Source organism: Pseudopipra pipra, chromosome 5, assembly GCF_036250125.1.
Source record: "Pseudopipra pipra isolate bDixPip1 chromosome 5, bDixPip1.hap1, whole genome shotgun sequence".
NCBI lineage: Eukaryota > Metazoa > Chordata > Aves > Passeriformes > Pipridae > Pseudopipra > Pseudopipra pipra.
This window is the reverse complement of record NC_087553.1, coordinates 30,722,468-30,744,080: the sequence shown is the minus strand read 5'-3', so window position 1 is coordinate 30,744,080 and position 21,613 is coordinate 30,722,468. Positions and strand designations below refer to the sequence as shown.

Genomic DNA, 21,613 nt, shown 5'->3' with positions numbered 1-21,613 from the left:
TTTTGTAGCAGGTTAACAACTATCCATGGATATTTGTCATAAGTAATTGCAAAGCACAGAAAAAAAAGTGCAATTACTAAGAAAAAAGTGGCTTACATTTTCAATTCAATAGAAAGAGTCCAGCGCTTTCTTTTAGCTTTCAGCTTCTGAGTAAAACAGATATCCTGCCTTTGTCAGAAACAGCAGTGATTTCAAGAACATACTGATCAGCACATTTTATACCCCAAATGTTCCAAACCAACACCTAGTAAGATTTTGTTATGGCTGCAAGCTGTAGAACATGACTGGGTAGCTTACACTACAATAAGCTCCAGCTGCAGCTACACAATCAATGAGGCCAAAAAGGCAATGTTTAGGTGCATAGAGCAGTGTGGCAAAGTATGCTTTAGCCACTCACCATCTGGTAGACAAACAAAACCAGCCTTGTGAGCCAGTCTGTTGACTGGGGTGACTGGCATGCTGACACACATTCTGCCACTCTCGTTTTGAGGACAGCAACATTTGGCAAGGGCAATGTGAACACCTGAGAAAGAAGTTTTTCTCAGAACACAGACTATTTTTTCATCCATTTTAGGAAGATAAAAAGCAGTGAGATCCTTACAATAACTCTTCAGAGATAGCCACCTCTGCATCAGTCACTGGTGAAAGCCAAGAGAAAGGAATCACTCTTCTGGGCTTATGTTTATCCAGACACCAGTATTCTTTCATCATCCCACCTCTCCCATTTTCTTTTGGTTATAAATTATGAGATACAAAGCATATGTAAGCTACTTAACATTCTGTTTTTCTTGTCTGCTCCTCTGATCGCCCCTTCTTCTGTCATCCCCGAATTTTCTTCTTGTGGTTGCTTACAGAGCGCAAGTAGAAAGTAGGTCAGACAAATGGGGACTGTCAGATGACTACTTTCAATTTATGGACATGTTGTTGTCTCTGTAGAGCCATAGCGCTGATGTTACAAATCCTTAAAAGTTTGTTTTAGCCTGAAAGGCTATTAGACTTACTTCACTGGCAGACGAGAAGGCTTTCTGCAGGAATTTCATCTGATTAAGTCAACAGAGCTCTGCCTACAGAGCATAGCTTCCAAACATGAGGCTTCATTTTGTATAATTAATTCTTTACCTCCTCTTGTTCATAATGGAAACATTATGAAATGCCTAAACAACTTAACAACTGGGGTTTATTTTCTTTTTTCCCCTCACCTTTCCCCACACACTTCAACCCCAAAGTCTCAATCAGTCATTTTAGTTTACAATCATAATACTGGATACACACGCTTCACGTATTGGTATGCTTCATACAGCCACAAGACAGTGTCCCATCATGCAATAAGGAGTGTACACCACACTGGGTGGTGCTAATGGCATGGGAGTGGGATTTACAGCTCTTTCAACTCCTCCAGGAAAGCCACCACCAGTCAGCTTATAGTGGCAAATAAAATACTCTGACATAAGCATGACTGAAGTTGACAATGGCCCCTCAAATATCAGCAGAGTTTACAACAGTGTTGACAGCTTTCGTGAATTAATAGCAAAGCAAACAGTATCTGCTCCATTAGTCCTGTGGTCTGGTAAGGCTGGAATGACAGTTTTAATACTTTGTTGTCAAATCACCTGTCAGAACAACTGTCTGTTGCCTCTAGACTCCTGCTACATGTGTGAAACATGGTACAGTAAATAACTGTAGGTTGGTGCTTTCTTAGACTGTATTATTACATATTACAGCAGCAACCTCAAGCAATGCTTTACTCTAGTCACAACAAAAGCCTATTCAGATTTATTAGCTTAAACAAAAGGGTAACCACTTCCTCTTGTTCTCAAAAAAATGCGACTATACAGCAGGGCAGAAGTGCAAAGAAAAGAAAGTTCCAAGTGGCCATAAACATACCAGTGGTGAAATTTTAATGCCACTAAAATCCATGGCAGTTTTGCTATGCATTTGGTGAGACCAAAACCGAACTCTGTATGTTTGGTTTTGTGTTACTCAGTGAAACAAATAGAAGAGATAGTGGTCATTGTTCCTCCCATCTTTACGGAAGCCCTTAAGTGGTGGCAGGCCAACAAATGAAAATATACTATTAGATTGGGATCAGAAGTGGGTAGAAGTCAAAGTATAAATTTCTCCAATAATCTGGTCCATTCCCTTTGGGAAAGGTCCCTTGGGAAATGTTTTAACTGACAGGATACAGAGTAGCCTTTAAATTGGATGAAATTTATAGGGAATGGAAAACTGGACTCCTCCCCATCTATATTCTACACATCATGCCTAATATAAAGGCTTACATTTCCCACTGTTTATTTCCTGTAGATATATTCAAAATACCTATATTTGAATACACTGTAAAATCTTACCCTAAAAAATTGTGTCTCTCCCTTTTTCAAGAGGACACTGAAATATCTACAGTGGCTACTACTTAGAATTTCTTACTGCAAAAAAAATATTACTTTAACTACTACGGGTCGGTAGGGTCCATCTGTCCTGATGAATCTATCTAACCAGGTGAAAGTTAGGTATCCATTCTCACCACCTGTAAAGGGACTCTGTAATAAGGGAAGAAGTTCTGTGACTTAGATGGGGTAAAATCCCCTATCATAAAACAGATGCCTAAGAGGAATGACAACTCTTGAGGGCAATTCAGCCCTTCTCTTAGAAAATATTTTTTAAAGCAAATGTTGTTGTGATTAATCTCATTAACTTTTGGACTCAAGTAAATCATGAATCCAAGAAAGGCCATGAAAATGAGTGCATTATTACCATGTCTAAAAAAAAGCCCAGTTCTAAAACCATTAAGCTGCAACCACTTTCCTTTGCAGCAGCAACTTGTCACTCATAAACTCACAGTACATGATAGCTTTTGCATCTTAGGCTTTATCATGACACCTGGGTATTTCTAGTTTATTGTAACTGAAAATGTTCAGTCTGAAAGCCTCAACAGCGCTTGAGGGTATTCTAAAAAATTCTTCAGTTATCCTACAGCACTCAGTTCAGAAAACAGGATTAAGTGTAGAAGTCATCTAGAGATTTCCCAAATTCATACAGCCATCCTAGACAGTTAGACTATTAGCCATGTTTCTTCAGCAGCTATTAAGCTTATGGTTGTTAGATTTTCAATACTGTCCATTTAGTGCTTCCTTTCTGAACACAAGTATTTTTACTATTCCAAGGCAAAAAACAGTATATCCAGATCTCTTTTGAAAGTACATCGCTAGTGGCAAGAAATTCAATGAGTGCCACAGATTTATAGTTAATAGCTTACTTATTTTGCAGCAGCCACGGGTTCTATACACATACCTCAAAACTTAATTCCAACCTGTTGTTTCTAATCAGTAGTGCTAGCGATATTACTTTGCTGATACATTCAAAACTTATTTCAGTCTTCATCTAGTTTTATGCCATTGGAACTTGGACTTTCTTTCATAAAATTTTGGACACAAAAAATCGCAAAATATGCCACCTATATTAAGTATCTCAAAGTTATGGTAAAAGACTGTGACCAAGAGAGAAACCCATTCTGCTTGGTGCTACGCAGTCTAATAGGGCATGCCTACATGTCCAGCAAGGCATGACTGTATCATGTGAAGGTACTTACACAGGTAGCCTGCATGCAGAGTAGCACTGAAGCTATGGAACTTGGCAGAGACTGCAAAACTTGCCTGAAAAGCAAATTCAAAAGGTTAATCTGTGTTGAATTCTTTCCTGTTGAGTCTATACTGATAGAAGTATTTGACTGATGTTAATTAATATGAGGCTAATTTAAGTATTTCTATGTAAGATAGAGTGATAATGTGATTGCTACGTAAATATCTTTGTAGGAAGATATGGTACTTTCTTGTGGTTGCCAGAATTAAGGAAAGGTAGTGTCAAGAGAAAACAGGGACATGGTGAAGATAGGTGGCTTCCTTTAATTTCCTGATAAAAATGGCATCCGTCTACAGATACAAACTGCCTGGCAGGAACAACAGTGAATGGCTACAGAAACAGATAATTTCTAAATTTAGCCTCTATATATTTTGGAATAAACATCTGTGGCTAGAACAGCCCAACATACCTCACTTTCCTTTATAAGCAGTGTCAGCTTCTTCTCAACTTCACTTCCCAAATTCACCCTCCCATTTCCTCAATCTAAAAAATGGAACTAAGAGCAACTCAAAAGTTAGCAGAGGCAAGGGTGGTGACAGTGTTAATGATGGATATTTGCCATTTTATCAACTCACTCTAAGGGTGAGTTGAAAGCTACATACATGAGTTATTTCTCTAAAAGTTCCACTTACTAATCTTTTCTGCTCTCCTCACGTATTTGCACTGCTGATTGCTTAAGTCATTTGGAAGATAACATCAGACCTTCAGCATCAGGAAATGGAGGCATTAAGCAGTAGCTGACTGCTAGGTTCAAACAAATACAAGAGGTGTCTGTAATAGTGATGCTGTTACACAGTTCTCTTAATTTTCTTGTTTCCAAACACAATCTTCTGATACATTTAACATAAATATACAGTGGTTATTTTTTCAGCTCAAATTGGGAACTGAAAAAGAAAACAAAGATGACAAAATTGTGAATACACAGTCAATTAAAAAATGCAACTTCCGAGGCTCCTTTGCATCTTGATTTTTTTGCCAAGTCTTTCAACTAATTCAAAAAGTGATAATCAGCTCTTCAGCTGACTATCAACATATTTGAAAAACAAACTATGAAAAAAACTGAAAACATTTTTAAAAGACAGATTAAAAGGAACTATTTCTACAATAAGTTCACAAACAACTCAGAAGGGAAAGCAAGTAAAAGAGGACAGGAAAGGATCAGAAAGCCATGTTCAGTGCTTTGATTTAACAGTAGGTTGGCTACTTGTGCTGGTTACTAGGTTCTCAAAGGTAGAAATTCTTTGACAAGTCCCCTATAATGAAAATATGGTATTTAATGTCTAAACATACAGTTCTAATGCTTAGGTGTAGAAACTAGATGCTAACTTTCCATACAAAGGAGCTCAAATCTAGAAGTTCATAGCCAGATACACACAGCAAAGTTCTTGAAAGTCTATTATACAATCTGCTTGTTGAAACTCCTCTGTATTGCCACGGTAATTCAGTAGGCTATCAGAGAAGAAAAGGCCTTATTTGGTCATTAAGGTTTCAAATTTGCTTCTGTTGCCACAGCCCTAATTCCCACTGACTTCTGCTTGGAACTGGAGCAGATTCAAAACCCCTAAAAATCAGCTGCAATAAGGCTCAGTCATGAATAAAGTAGCTGTGTTTAACTCCCTCTCTGAACTGCTGAAGTAATCTAACACCAGATGACCAAGTTACATAATTTCAAAATAAATACTGGGTGCTTTTAAGTTATTTTATCATTTGAAGACTTCAGTGACAGTAGAAAGGAAGAGAAGCAGGACAGAAGGTAATGATACTGTTAAGATTAACATTTCAAAACAATTAATTGACCCTAAAATCCCAAGACTGCTCTCAGTCCATTCTCCACTCAGCCTATATTTGTGCTTAAGACTATCCTGAACCAGATGCAAGACCTTGCCCTTGGCCTTGCTGAATGGACCCACCTCTCAGGCCTGTCCAGGTCCCTCTGGATGGCATCTGTTCCCTCCAACGTATCAACTGCACCACACAGCTCAGTGTCATAGGTGAGCTTGCTGAGGGTGCACTCAATCCCACTGTCCATGTCACTGACAAAGATGTTAAACTGTGCCAGTCCCAATAACAATCCCTGAGGAAAGCCACTGGTCTCCACTTGGACATTGCGCTGTTGACCACAACTCTTTGAGTGTGACCACTCAAAGGAAATAGAAAATACACAAGATGTCTTCAAGAAATTAAATTCATGGCTTCAGAAGCTAACCAGGGCACAGTCTGGTTGTTCAAATCCTGGAAAAGAGGATGATCAGCCAGTTGTATCTTCTCCAAAAGTACCCACTGTGCATCTGACAGTGTGAGACTACTTCCCTAATACACTCAAAAAACTTTATGCAGGAAGATAGGTTGAAACACTGAAAACTCTACATATGGATGAGTTTGACCCTTTATTCTGGAATAATCATTAGACAACAAAGAACTCCTAACCAGGAAAAATAACAGCCAGCAGAAGTCTATGTGCATTCCTGCTCTGCCAATTCCTCTGAGAACAACAGGGGCAAAAAACTGGGAAAGTTAGAACCATTCCTCCAAGTAACCTAAGTTCTCTCTTGGCCTGCTGTTATTACAATAAAAGGAAACTTATTACAACCAGCTTTAGTCAGCTATGGCACAGGTTTTTAGAGCTGAAAGAATCATCTCAGGCTTCTTTTAAAATCAACAGAGAAAGCAGGCATCTAACAAGTGATTCAGCTGTTTTATTTGAGACAGTGGCATTGGGATGAGAAAAATTGTGCTTCGAAATGAAAAAAAAAAGGCCCTACAAATGCCTATTTCCCTCCATACACAATGAATTAAGTCCAGATGAAGAACTGTCTGTGTTTAGTAAGATTAATCCCACCCAGTAAGCCCGTGGCATACATACACTCCTCTCAGAGACCTTTTGTCATAGCTGTTACAGTTTCTATCATTTCCAGACTATCAGGCAGCCAGAGTGTCTCCATGATGAGCTCTAGATGGACAATGGAATGACAGATATTCAAGAGTATTCTAGAATTTCTAAGCTATCAGATCCTACTGTATGGACTGTATGGATCTGAAGGGTACACCTTCCCACATAGAATAATCTGCATGGTAAACAGGAAAGAAACAGATCAGAGAAGCTCTTTTTTTTTTCTACATTGTGAACATAAACTCCCTTTCTTGCAGAGTCTTATAACAAACTGAAAGACTGAAAACTGCAAGAATGTATGCTACAAATTTCAAAGGAAAAAGAAAAGGATACTAAGCTGTATTCTTGATCAGAAAATCAAAATGCTAGCAACCCAGAATCTACAACACAATATGAAAAATACTCGTCTTTAATTGAAGACCCACATCATCTTCTCATTCCATTTTATAGCAGCATTGAACATCAACAGAGAAGATTTGCTATGAATCTTCCTACTCAGAAGCAGCTACAGATGTCAAGGAAAGCACTGCCCATATTGCAAGCAAAGTCTGATTTCTGAAAATCCAGCTTTATGTTATTTTTTTATTTAATGGAATTTCCCCAGAATTAATTGCTAAAAAAATTTCTGCATATGTGATAACAAAAACAATCACTGTCTGGATAGTGCATACCATGACAATGATCTCTTTTATGCTCCCTCAAACAATTGGTACACATGGCAGATGGAACTGCCATATCTCTAACTTCAGCAGTTAGCACAAACACCTTATTTATCCACCTGAATAGGTCCACAAAGGATTTTATAGTGGCAGAAGTTATGTAGTACACAACATGCGGCATTCACCCTCAGAACCATTTCAGCAGCAGAAAACCAGGCTTCTTGTTAGACATTGTTACTCTTCGGTGTTCACTCATTCTGGGCATCTTGGCTCTTCTTATAGAATGTCTTGTCCATCCTACAATGGACAAAACCATTCCACTTATTAGTATAGCTTCACTATTTTATAGATAGCTTTGAGTACCATATTTAATTTGCGGCCCCTCAACACAAGAAAGACGTTGATGGGCTGGAGTGAGTTCAGAGGAAGGCTACCAATTTGACTGGGAGATGAAGCACACGATGTACACAGAGAGGATGGAAGAACTTTATAAGTCTTACAAGTCTTTATAAGAGAAGACTTGGAGGACACCTAATTGGATAGGGATCTGAGCAACCTGATCCTTTTGAACCTGCTCTCTGCAAGGGGATGACCTTCCAGAGGTCCCTTTCAACCTAAACAATTTTATGATTCTATGATGAGAATGGGAAAACGTGGGGAATGCTAAATACAGCCATGAGGAAGCAGTTTCTGTGGCTTTAATGCACAGTTCCATAATTCTTGAAGGATATTCAGTATTCAATATTCAGAAGCAGTCTCATCTAGTTGCATGTCAAATAATGGCATCTTAATATATTTGGGTCTACACATAGATATCTCAGACTGCCCACAAACCTCATCACCCTTCACAGCAAGTGATGACACAGCTATCTTAAGGACAAGGAACCATCTTATCTGCACAGACAACAGAATTAGCCAGGCACACAGCCTATCCACAAAGCAGTGAGGCCACTCTTGATAACCTTTAAAATTCCAGCACTACCCAATGTTTTTCCTGCTGGAGAATTGGCTGTTTTCATATGCCCCCAGATTCAGCAATAACAACCCCCTAACAAGTGCAGAATGAATAGTTAGCACATTTGGCTTCAAGACGAGTTCTACACAGCATTATAGACACAGTTACCAAGACCCTCTTACATGCTGCATATATTTTGCCAATACAATCTGAAGCCATGAAGAAATATACTGCCAACAGAAGCAACCAAATGTGAACGCATTCTGCCAAAAGAACTTGCTATCTGCACTATGCCAACAGACTGTTTGCCAGCTAGATCTCATGCAGATAAGGCCACAGATTTCCACTCTCTTTCAGACTCTCTGTCAGATTCCAGTATTAAATGGATGGATTAACATTTTGCAAGCAACAAGGTGACACTAGTTATCTTCATAACTGTTTTTAGTCACTAGTCAATACTAGTCAGCATGTCAATTTACACCATCGTCTGTACTGAACCTTGTAAATACAAGGCTGAAAATATCTGGAATTGCCTAATGAAATACTCCATATATGTGGACTTACTTGAGAAGTCTGTGAGGTTTCATATGCTGCTACCTATATTACAGGCTTACTACCCCAGAAGAGAAGAACCTGTAACAATTTTGGCCACACCTTTTCTAACATAGTCATAGCGAGACATCTACAGCAAAACAAACTAACAAAGCAAACTTTCAGTTAAAGGTAACACTCTAACAGATTATCTTCACTCCCTCAGCAGAGAATGTGAGATATGAAGTATAGGACAGATGAGTAAACAGATTACCAAAGGACTATATGACAGCAGTCAAATGCTGTGACAGTATATATAGAATAAAATATGGGCTCTGTTGAAATAACAGAAGAGCCAATGCCTGTCTTAACGTAGCAATAGAATTTGAAAGCAGAGAGAAATATGAAGTTACACAATTATAGATCCCATTTCTTACGCCTATACTAGGATGTAAGCAAAAATGTAAAAAACTCCCTTATGTCCAGCAGAGATACTGTAACAATGTCATAGAAAAGTTGACCTCGCAAGCCACATGAGCAAAATTAATCAGTTGGTCTCTGTGATAAACACTACACAACATTTACAATTAGTATCAATACAGATTAATGAGAATCACTGGTATCCTATAAGACTGATACCAGACAGATATATTCAACAACAAAATGGTTCTGTCCAGCTGAGTTACAGTTAATGGATTTCCACCACAATAAACTACACTTAGATTTCTCTGAGATTCAAAACCCAGGAAGGCTCTCACCTTCCCAAATCGACTCTCACTTAGATCAAATCAAGACAGAAATCAAGTTGATCGAGATCATTAGGAGAAAGAAAAGATGTGAAAACAACTGCTGACTTAGAGAACCTACAGTCTGCCACCTCGAAGGCAGCAAGATGTTTCAGGAATCCATATTCATAACACGGCAAAAGAAATTCTGCTCATTTTGGGAGAAAATCTAAGAGAATGCACCACTTCCTTGGTGCATAGGCTGAGGCTAAAAATAAGACATATTTCTTAGGGCAGAAAGCTTATCAAAAACTAGGCTGGACCTCATGATTATCTCAAAGACATTCAATAGCTGGTGAAGAAACATGAGGTGTCCAATCACCAAACTGTCATTTACACATATTAAATTTCTGAAGGTAACTACTCTGTAGTTTTAATTCCTGGGAAAATCTGTATTCAAAGGGGATAAATCAAACTTCATAAGGAAATTTACCAAATATCATTGCCTTCTGCGGATCTTAGTTCTTTGAGAGGATTCAGCAGAAGAAAGCAGACTTCTAGTTTCTCTCCAAGTTTCAAGTTATAACAAACTAGAATTTTGAAGTAAGTTTTATATTCCTATGATTCAATATCTGTTTGTACAGATGATTGGGCAAACACTTGTAAAGGCCCTAGGCAATTAGTAAATATGTTTATGAAAATATTATACTTAAAATGTAAATTGAATCATGTTTATTATCTAAAGTCTTTCAGAAATCCTCTTTAACCACCCCATTTTACAAGTTAGAGAGAATTTTGCTTTTGACTTTCATGGTTATAGGATTGGCTCATCCTGACATGAGTTAAGACACCCTTCTATTAAGGATATGTTAGAGATGCACACACTCAGTAATATTTGCACCATCACTGAAATAATTGTCCTTTAAAAAGAAGTTACCACACAGTCATGTGGAGCAGATAAAAATACTGCCAAAGTAAGTACGATGTAAGCCAGCCCTCTGACTCTTCACATCTTTGAGCTTTGGTGTAGTTCTGGTTTAAAAAATGTGGCTATTCAAGTTCTGTGTTGTTTAGAGCAATAGAGATGGATATTCTTCCCACCTACTTATTCTTCCCACTTTAACACTGCTGTGAGGAGGTATTTCTGATATCCACCTACTTCAGAGAGAATTTGGTCTACAGGTTTTTTAAATCTCAGTACACTGAAAGACATATTCAGACAACTGTTATAGGCAAATCTTTTTGCAATATCTGCTGTTCATGGTTTTACCTATGTCCCACCAACAGACTAGTTCTGAAAATCATCACTCTAACCACTATTTCTAGGACTCATGCTCAGATTTTGGAATAAATGCTAAGACCCCTCTTCGGCCAAGTCTAGCTAGAGGCTAGCTAGAACAGTGAAAGGCTAGCTAAAACAGGTGGTACTAACTAAAGAATTAACAGGATGACTCAGTACAGTAGAACTAAATCAGATCAATTTAAAAATAGCATTTCCATGGTACAAAACACACACAAAAAAATTTATCACTTAAATGTTATCAGAAGTAACCTATAACTTTTATTTTGGCTGTAGGAAGTAGGTTTCCCATTATGATCTCATTAAAGTCCAAATAGGAAATGTAGGATGGACGGGAAAAAGATATTTAGAAGAATTCTTAGTGTGAATGTTACTTTAAAGCTCCATCTTCTTTAAAATGCTATTTAGAGCACAAACCAAGCAGGTGCAGGTTAATATGAGACTGAGACAACTAAGGTCCTTCAGCACATTTTCTGGACTGGAGTTGGGAGTATAGTGATGGTTTAGGTAAATCTTGGTAGATGTTCCTTGCTGGATAGTATATGCAGAATCTCTAAGTCCTATCAGCATTGTATTGAGTAGACAGCTCTTCTTACACGAATTTTGATAATCAAAGCTAAGCTTATCTATTGGGTAATTATCTCTTTTAATTTTTTTATTCTTAATTAGAGGCATTTCTGAGATAGTGACGGTGTGTTACCACTTCTCATTTATGCCTCTGCTGACTGAGCCAGGCTAAGGGTGAACTCTGGCTTAATTAATGTTTTATGGCCTATTCTGTGAGTGTAGACTTTAATGTTTCTCAGAGTCAGAAGGCTTCCCCTTCTGTTTTAAGCTTTTCAGGGAACAGGGTGTCATAATATATGTCTGCACTACTTTCAACTAAAAGCCTGTTTAGGCCTCAAGACATCAAACTCAAGACGATATAATTTGAGCATCTGAACAACCTGAACTGGATTTGTAAGCTTCTTTTTCCTCTTACTAGAAGGAGTGTCTGAGACTGCCTTTTCTTCCACCATTAGGCACCTCAGCAGGAAGGACTTATTTTTACTGAAGAATAGTTTGTATGACTGAGAACTACTAAAATTGTTTTCTAGTGTTAAAAAGGGTATCTATGGAAACTTCACTAAAGCTCCATGTGTTAAATAAAGAAAACTTATAAAGACATTTGAGAAGCTGTTCTTAAAATATAGTGGAGTAAGCTTGCAATATTATTCAAATTATACAGAAAGCCTGTTTTAAAATTACATGCTACATACAGCTGTGCTTCTTTAGTTTTGCTTTGGAAAGATGAACAGTGTTGTTAACACCTGTTCATGCCTTGTAGCATGAAACTGGCAGCACTGGGTTCTCTAAAATGCCAAGCTCCTTTTTGCCTTTTAAATAAAACACTTGGGTAAAACTTTTAAAGTTTGGGTTGTCTACTAACTTTGATCCACATAAATTCTGACAGTAAAGGATGAAATATTCTTCTTGTAGTATAATTACACATTCTTCAACTAAGATGAGACTTTACTTGGCTTTGTCTTAGACTACCATCATTGTTGCTTTTTCATACAGGCATAAATGCATGCTTAAACACTTAAACCCAGAAATTTGACTTTAGTGTCATTGGTAGATCACAATTAATACAGCAATACAGGACATTGATACCCTAAGGCTCTTTTAGAACTGCATGCAGAATCAAATATAACTGCATTACGGGTCTAGTTACTTTGACCTCACTACAATCATTCCCTCTTACCATGTGGTTTCTCTTCCTGTAATTCAAATATCCAGCAATCCTCTTAGCAAAAGTCATCTTTATCCACTGGCAGAGAGCATTCTTTTGTGGTGGCATTGTTGACAGCATACCAAAAATATCTGGGAAAAGGGCATTGATTTTTTATTTTTCACCACACTCAACTGTTGGAAATAGCCTAATACCAATAACAAAGTGATCAACTTTCTCTATACACTAAAAGTAATTTGTTGTAACTATAATACATAATTTTATTAATTAATTCTATTCTGTATCCTTCTACATCAAGAACTTTAAAGGCAACAGCTGTTAATGTACAAGCTGTTGTGCAAAATATTCTAAATGATTTGTGGAATCAGTTTTTCCTCTGAAAACATAGCATCTTTACTTTTATCCTTAACAGAGTTTTATTTCTGGTTGCCACGTCTCCTACCCTCACTAATTTCCATATGTTATTCTACTTTGCCTCAGTACTAACATCCATTTCCTGACAACTTCTTGAAACTCTTTGCAATCTTAACTTCAGTAAGGCCTTTGACATTCTCTGTTTAACATCCTCACAGAAAAACTGACAATGTATAGGTTATATCAGAGGACAGTGAGGTGGATTGAAAACAAGAATGGCCAAGCTGAGAGGGTGGCATGAAGTCCAGCTGGAGGCAAGACAGTGATGGTGTCCCCAGTCATCAGTATTCGGTCCAGTATTGCCTAATACTTTCATTAATAACTTGTACGAAGGGACAGAGTGCATCCTCAGAAAGTTCACAGATAACACAAACCTGGATAGAGTGACTAATATATCAGATGGGTGCACTGCTTTCCAGAGCAACCTTGACAGGAAGGAGAATCAAGAAGATAAAAACCTCATGAGGTTCAACAAAGGGAAGTGCAAAGTCCTGCACCAGGGCTTTAATAATCCCAGGCTCCAGTACAGGCGAAGGGTTGGTTGGCTGGAATGCAGCTCTGCAGAGAAGGACCTTGGGGTCTTTCCAGCCAATATGTTCACCATGAGCCAGCAATGTGCCCTTGCAGCAAGGAAGGCCAAGAGCGCCCTGGACTGCATTAGGAACAGCATTGCCAACAGGTCAATACCTTCCCCTGTATTCAGCCCTGGTGATACACAGCTGGAGTGCTGAGTCCACTGCTGGGCTCCTCTCATGGTTTAACCCCAGCCAGCCACGAAGCACCATACAGCTGCTTGTTCATTTCCCCCCAGTGGAATGGGGAAGAGAATTGGAAGAGTAAAAGTGAGAAAACTTGTGGGTTGAAATCAAGACAGTTTAATACAGAAAGCAAAAGCCACACACGCAAACAAAGCAAAACAAGGAATTAATTCACCACTTTCCATGGGCAGGCAGATGTTCAGCCATTTCCAGGAAAGCAGGGCTCCATCACACACAATGGTTAACTCGAGAAGACAAACACCGTTACTCCAAACTTCCCCGCCTTCCTCCTTCTTCCCCCAGCTTTAATGCTGAGCATAACTCTATGTGTATGGAATATCCCTTTGGTCAGTGGGGTCACCTGTCCCAGATCTGTCCCCTCCCAACTCTTTGTGCACCCCCAGCCTCCTTGCTGGTATGGTGGTGTGAGAAACAGAAAAGGTCTTGGCTCTGTGTCAGCACTGCTCAGCGGTAATGTCCCGTAATGTCCCTGTATCATCAATGCTGTTTCCAGCACAAATCCAAAACACAGCCCATACAGGCTACTATGAAGAAAATTATTCTATCCCAGCCAAAACCAGTACAGCTCCCCAGTGCAAGACAGATTTAGTCCAGCAAAGGGCAATTTAGGTGATTAAGAGGCTGGAGCATCTGACATGAAAGGCTGAGATAGTTACAAGTGTTCAGCCCAGAGAAGAAAAGGGTCAGGTGGATCCCATCCATATGAATAAATATCAGATAGAAGTGAACGAAAAAGAAGGAACCAGACTCTTCTCAGTAGCGCCCAGTGACAGGGTAAGAGGCAATGGGCACACATTAAAACACATGAAATTCCATCTGAACATTATACCATTTTTTTTACTGTGTGGGTGATCAAACCATGGACCAGGTTGCCAAGAGAGTTGTAGAGTCTCCATCCTTGGACATATTCAAAACATAGATGGACACAGCCCTAAGCAACCTGCCATGGCTGACTCTGCTTAAGCAGGGATTGAACTAGGTGATCCCCAGAGGTTCATTCCAACTTCAACTATTCTGTGAATTCTAAAACTGAGATATTGTTAACATTTTCATTATCATATCTTCTTATAAAGCCACATGAGAACAGGACAGAAAAGGATCAATTGAATCTCCAGGTTGTCATCATTTCAATGTCAAGGTGTTGCTTTCTTAAACGCATCAGTCTTAAGTGAAGTTAAGACTTCCATTCTCACACCTCATAGTTGAAGGTTAGGTTTTTTAAAAACATTACTGTAATTTATTTTAGCTTAGTTCACACCCACATGTTCTCATCCCCACAATGGTTTTCAGTCTAACTCTATTTTCCCCTCCCACATATTTATAGAGATGTGAGCTTATTTAGCTTTTATGGACTCATAAGATACTCTCCATTCCTGTGATCAACCTCAAAGTCTTTCCCTGCACCTGCTCCAGTTTTAATTCACTATTCATGAACATGGAGCAGCAGAATGATACATGCTATTCCTAAAAAAATTGTATTAATGCCTTCCTCTCTATACTGTCTATTGCAAAAAATTTCCTCACTCTTTGCAGCAACAGATCTTTTATTCATCTTGTCAAACTAAATTGGAGAAATTAATACAACAAAGGACTCAGGTGTTTACTTGCACTGTGCTTACAGTTCACACTAGTGTGACTAACAAATGTGAGGCCCCTTTCTGCATTCTCATCACAGGGTTATGTCATGCTGGCTGCAGCCATTTCATTAAGATCTTGCTTCCAGGCAAGGATAACTTTAAGTCTTTTTATTACAGTTGTATTTCCATCCATGCACATTCTCTGAGTCAGCAGACTGCTTTTCTCAAGAAATCTTCAGCAGCCCCTATAAGATGCCTTGAGAAGCAGAAAGATCTTAGCTATAAGAGGATCTAATTCAAGTTAGTCCACCACATATCAAACTACTCAGCAGAGAGTAGGTGAGTTTGGCTTCCTTTAAACAAGAGGAAACCAGCATTTTAAATCATGGCTATGAGAAACATTTTCAAACTTCTTCTCTATGTGTACCTAGTTCTCTCCAAAAAGAAGAATTAAGGTCTGGGTTAAATTCAAGACTAGGAGAAGTGACTTAGGCTCATCAGTCACTTACAAAAATGAGACTTCAGGGCTTTGAAGTCTACATTCTAAGTAAGTTCCTAAATTAGAGAATACACTGAAGCAGAGCTTCAGCAGTAGAGCAGGCCATTTGATAGCCCAAAAATAGCCATTAGCAAAGCAAATATAACTCTTAAGAGATGTAATCTATTTAGAAGAACTTTGGAAGGTAGGTGGTGATGGAAGGAGGGGCAAAGCTAATGTAGAGACGACTTATAACTTATGATGTAAATGAAATACGATCCCATGGCATCTTGAAGTTTGGAATATATCTGTTCATGAGATATAAGCTCATCATCTTCTACATAGAGACAGGACAGTCTTGTAATACTACATTTTTCTGCCCACCCTCCCTAAAATTTTGGAGGAAAGTGAGGTAAGAGAGTTATAACACAAAGCAGGAGAAATTACTCTCTTATACTGAGCAATTTTATACTGTGCAATGCCAACACAACTGGCAGCTTTGTGCTTTTTCCTTCCTTTTGCAGTTACACTGTTTACAATAAGACTTTGTTTCTGTCCTGACATTTATCATGTCATTACAGCCATTAATATGTGAAAGCCCTATAGGGATTTTCAAATTCCTATAACTATTACTCCTCCTATCTTGGAGCAAATTTCTTTTCTTGGAGCAAATTTCTTTTCTTGGAGCAAATTTCTTTTCTTGGAGCAAATACATGATGTAAAGAGTGGTGGAAGGTGATATTTTTTTGTTTGAGTGTAATAAAGTCTACAGAACTAAAAGAAGCTGAAATCTAATTCCCATTTTCTGGCTTTTGTAACCACAATTCCACTCTCAAATATTTGCCACTCAGAGTGACTGTGTATGTTCATAGGAGGGAAGCAAAAATCCAATATTAGGTAGACTTACTGTAGCTAAAATTATAGAGTAAATATCAGTTCACTGAGAACTTACCCTCAATTCATTAGCAAATGTTATCCTCAGTATCTTGATATATATACACTGCCATGCATTCTTCTAGTTCTCAGCAAAATGGATTTGCCTCCTGTCTTGTGTATGATTGTATAATTGTACTCCATATGAATACAGTCACTCTAAAGAAAGAGACACTTATCCTTTGGTAGAGATTATATTTTTAGAGTGTCAGTTATAAAGATATACTAAAGCAGTAGCTCCCTTTTACTGGATAATAAACATAGCCCAACAGCTGAAAAGATATATTTACAATCTTCCACCAGAATCCTCCCAACCCCTTACAGCTAAGAAAAACAAGTGGGCCACTGCAAAGTGTCCCAGAACTATTTTGGTATTGGGGAAAGTGCAAGTTCCAAAGCAGTATGGAAGAATGCCCTGCCAGCTGCTCCCCTCTCATTCAAATGTAAGCTTAAGCATCTTCCCTGGTCAACTGGTAGATAAAAGCACTTTCAGATAAAAAAAGTTGCTTCTACATCATTAGTGCCACATCCATAGAGATTTTTGGGTGTCTAAAGGCTTAAAGATTCAAATGAAATGCTGGAAGCTAAACAAGTATAACACCTCGGCTGACCTACAGTAACTGGCTTGTGTAAGTCAACAAAAAAAACAGTGTAACTCACAGCAGCTCAGCTCCCTTCACTGGGGAGTATGCTCACTCGAATTACTTGTGTCTGCCACATACTAAGAGGACAGAGCATAGAGACCTATTGAGGCACAGTAACATTACCTCATACCAACTGGCTCTGCTCTGAGCAACATTTGTATTTATAAATAGAAATCTGCTTTCAAAGCTCTGGCACCTGAAAGTCATTGGTGCTTTAACTCTCACCAGTGATGTTCGCCAAGTGCCAGACGTTCTACCACCTTGCATGCCAAGATCTTGGTTTAGCTAAGCATTTCAAGGGCCCATCTCATGCCTACTGATCATAAGCTATCAGGCCTGTGCTTCGTCTGCTGATCAACACAATAGACAAGCTTACAGCACAAGCGCCACACTAAGACCAGATTAAAACACTAGGTATAACACACATTTTTACTTAGAAACACTGCCAAAGCAGAAGGTGTCATCCCCTACCTTTTCCATAGCTGTCTAGAGTCTGGCATACTAAGAGACTACTCAGCTGAGGGGATTCAAACCCAGATTCTTATATTGTTCTTGGATGCATGAGGGCATTGGCTTCTTTAAAAGCGATTTATAATGAAGTTCGTTCTTATAAAGAAAAGTTTAAAAGTGTGAACGTCCAGTGAGTCCAAACTTTGGAAGCAAACAAAAGCCACGCGCATGTGAATTTTTATCCAGATCTCATTAGCTCCTGGAACCTGATTCATATATATGGCATTAATGACACTAATAACAGGTGACACAAAGCATGCTGAAACTAGTTTAGCCTGGAGAAGAAAAAGACAAAGAAAACAGCTGGATGGTCTATATGAACTGCACATAAACACAGTTTCTTGGTCAAGCTGAGTCCAAGAGCCAGACAGACACAGTCTGGCTGCTGGTGCTGCAACATTAGCACTTCCCTGTCAAGAAAGCAGTCGTTAAGATTGAGCAAGTAGTCATAAGATGCAACATCACCTCTTTCATCTTGACTGTTTTGTTTCTTCAAATTAATGCTTTTCCTAGGTATTAGAATCTCCTCTTTCTTCAGAATGAGTTTAAGGTTGCTTTTAAGTTGCAGCCAAAGGTAGGACTGAAGCTGACTTACCCCAAAACTCAATAGCTATAAGCAAAGTAGCTTCAGCTACCACACAGTACCAGGATACTGCCCAGATCTATACAGCTGAAGCTAAATCCAATGGTCTTGTAACCTCAGTGCTGTTGCCCAGGCTAGCTAGATCAGTCTGCGAGTGTTGCTGTCACACCTTTAACTGTAATGTAGATACAGTCACAGGTAGTTGTCATTAGTGCTCTGAATTCATATAGACACCAAAACTGGCAATTTGCCTTCTCAGCTATTTGAGACGCTAAATTTTTGTGAGTAGGCTAGGTTTTATTAGAAACTGTGGATCACAACTGGAAAGCAGTGACATGAAAAAGCTGAGAAGCATCCTGGGAATTACATCTATCTCAGTGCAAACTGCCAAACTTCCAAGACACCCTGAAGACTGCTATTTCAAACTGAAGAGATGCCAGACATTCGCATTTTGATTGCCTAACTTAATGCTCTTGTGAACTCAAGTTATACTAAAATTTAAGGGGAAGTAGTTAAGCTGTGAGAAACTCCTATTAGTCTGCCAAGATTTATATTTTTTACTTTTTCTGAAAGCAATATATTACACTATAGCGATATCTAATTCTTCTTGCAGTACAGGTATATATTTAAGGTAAACTATAACATATTATACAGACCTGAATAAGCCCCACTAAGAAATTGTTTTGAAAAAATACTTTGGTGATCCAAGCATCCAGGAAAGCCTAACAAAATGCTAAGACTCAAAAATGTCTTAGATTTTCTGGGATTTTTATCCTCTATTCAGTTTCAGCTCTGATGCTTTTATAAGCAATAATCAAGAGGCCATGCTGCAGATGGAGAGGGAAGAAGCTACAAAATAGAACAGCCACCTTTCTATCAACTAACCCTGAGCACACATCCCATGCAGAATGGCACTGTTGGAAGAATTACTGCCTCCATATCACCTTTCACACACATCTGCTACAATAAAAAATTGTTTCAAATATATTCAGGCTGTTCTCAAAGGTTTTGCTTTTTTGTCTGCCAATAAGCAAATTCTATGTTAAGTTTCCACCTCAAGATTGAAGGCGAAGGCTGGAAGCTTCTGCTACAACTTCCATATGCAGAATTTCTTGTGTGGGCGGCTCCACAAGAAGCTCTTCAAGGCAGACTGCAGCTCAGAAGACATTGATGGCTGTGTTTGCACAATGTAGTGACAGTAGATATAAACACCAAGCATGTTTTACGTTTCATTTCAGAGCATGTGAACTACGGGCATCCAGAAGATGGGAAATAAATACTGGAGAGGAAAACCCAGTCACTGCCTGTCACCTCACCTTTGCAACAACGGTAGCTATGAAACATGCCACCACACAAATGCAGGATTAAAATCTTTCATACCTTTTTTTTTTTCCATAGGGTAGAGGGGGACTTTTAGACTTAATTGCACACAAACATACGATAAGACAAGAAACAAGCAGCTTTCTTAAATACAAATGCAAAATCCATGCTATTGATTGCAGAAAGGACTATCTTCTTAAGTTAAAAAGCGAGAAACAATAAGCACCATGAACTGACATCTGTGGCAGATACAGAATCAAAATAGAGACAGATGACACACAGAAACTAAGGAGTCTTTGTTGTGTGTTACTGTCAATGGAAAGCTCAACTTGATTGTCATAAAGAAGCTGTCAGCAAACTCATCGCCGATAGTGGCCTGAGGGCTGAGTAGCACCATTCAAACAATGGGTAGGACCAACATGAGAAAGGAAGTGGAACCCAAAACATGCTGTTTGATCCTATCCCATCTGTGGTTCCTCCCAGTAACATTTTTCTGCAGCCTAGCCAAAAGCCAGACCCTCATTTGCAAGTGCCCTTAATCACCCAATTCCTACTGATTTCAATGGGAATCAGGCTCCCAAATTGCATTTGTCAGTGCAACTTTACCGCCTTCGCTCTCCAACAGCAGTGAGAAGCTTTCGTACTACACTGTTTCTGCCTCAATACCTTTTCAGGAGAAGGGGAAAAATACATGTGCATCTTAGGCATGATTCATATCTGTTTTGCAAGGAGATAACCACACAGCTAGCACAAAAAGATACATCAAGAAGTATATAATTATGTATGGCTTTTAATAGTAAGTGACAGCAGTGGCTGGCTACCACTACATTACCATAACTCTTTCAGAAACTCCAACAGCATAGTCCAATATTAAGGAAATTCCTATTCACCTCTTTCTTTCACACATCTTTAAAAACTAGCTTTAAGGCTCTGCAATTGTGTCATGTTTACCAGCTCTTTTATATACAAAATGTATTTAGGTACAGTTGTCCTGGCTGTCAAGCAGTTTGATTGCATCAGTTTATAATACTGCAATGGAATGTATTTAAGGTGACTCTCTTCAGAGTTATGTTCTGTTAGCATTCTACCCCTGTTATGAGAGAATACGACTGAAGGAATAAAGAAAAATAGCATGTGGCAGCTATTGCCAAAATAAACACATACCACATCTTGCTCTGAAACTCTGCATGTTACTCAAGTTACTTCAAGAGTAAAAAGAGTTTTTAACAAAATCAATTCCATTTATTGCCTCCTGGGATTTTGGGGGTTTTTTTGCCTGGCAATGGGACATCCTTGTTGTCATTACAAAGATCTAACATTCATTTAAAAAAAAAAAAAAAAAAAAAAAAAAAAACCAAAAAAAAAACCACAGCTCTGCTAGAAATTATGAATGTCAAAGGAAATTGAGAATGGTAGCACATGCTGAGTCTTGTTCTCCAGCCCATTAGCAGAAACACGTTCCAAAAACAGGTTTTATCCTAAGAAACCCTGATTAGGGGTAAATTCTTCTTGCTATAGAAAAAGAGAGAAATGTGCAAAATGATAGCCAGTATTTACAATACTTTTAATGTTCAGATGGTTCATGGACATACCACCACAGATATCACTTATTTTTGCATGGCACAGTGTCATCACAGATCTTCAGCAGTGACAGCTGACTGACAGTTAATCTCCTTTTGCATAAATGAGACACACCTACTGATCAGACTACACTGCTCCCACAGGACAAAAAGTAGTCTTTCTTTCTAGAACAAGGACTTGGAAAAGTAGGACTTAAAATGTCATCTGGTCCAGTCCTCTACTCCAAGGAAGAACTGTTAGGGTTTAAACAGTATTATGACATTTTTGAATCTGTATCTAGAATAGCCTATATCTGATGACTAGAAGATACAAGTGAAACCAAACCTCCCCCGTTCCAGAAGAGGCTTTCACTCTGCAAACTAATTA

General features: G+C 38.6%; 1 protein-coding gene across 1 annotated transcript in view; it reads right to left on the bottom strand.

The window, feature by feature from the left end:
• Positions 1 to 21,613, bottom strand: part of LOC135414564 (uncharacterized) — a 131,406-nt gene that overhangs the window by 94,472 nt on the left and 15,321 nt on the right. The window contains exons 3-4 of the mRNA XM_064655464.1: positions 4,269 to 4,520; positions 3,587 to 3,650 (exon numbers count right to left, since the gene is read on the bottom strand). The gene's annotated coding sequence lies outside the window, so the exon portion shown is untranslated. The remainder of the gene's footprint in view (positions 1 to 3,586; positions 3,651 to 4,268; positions 4,521 to 21,613) is intronic.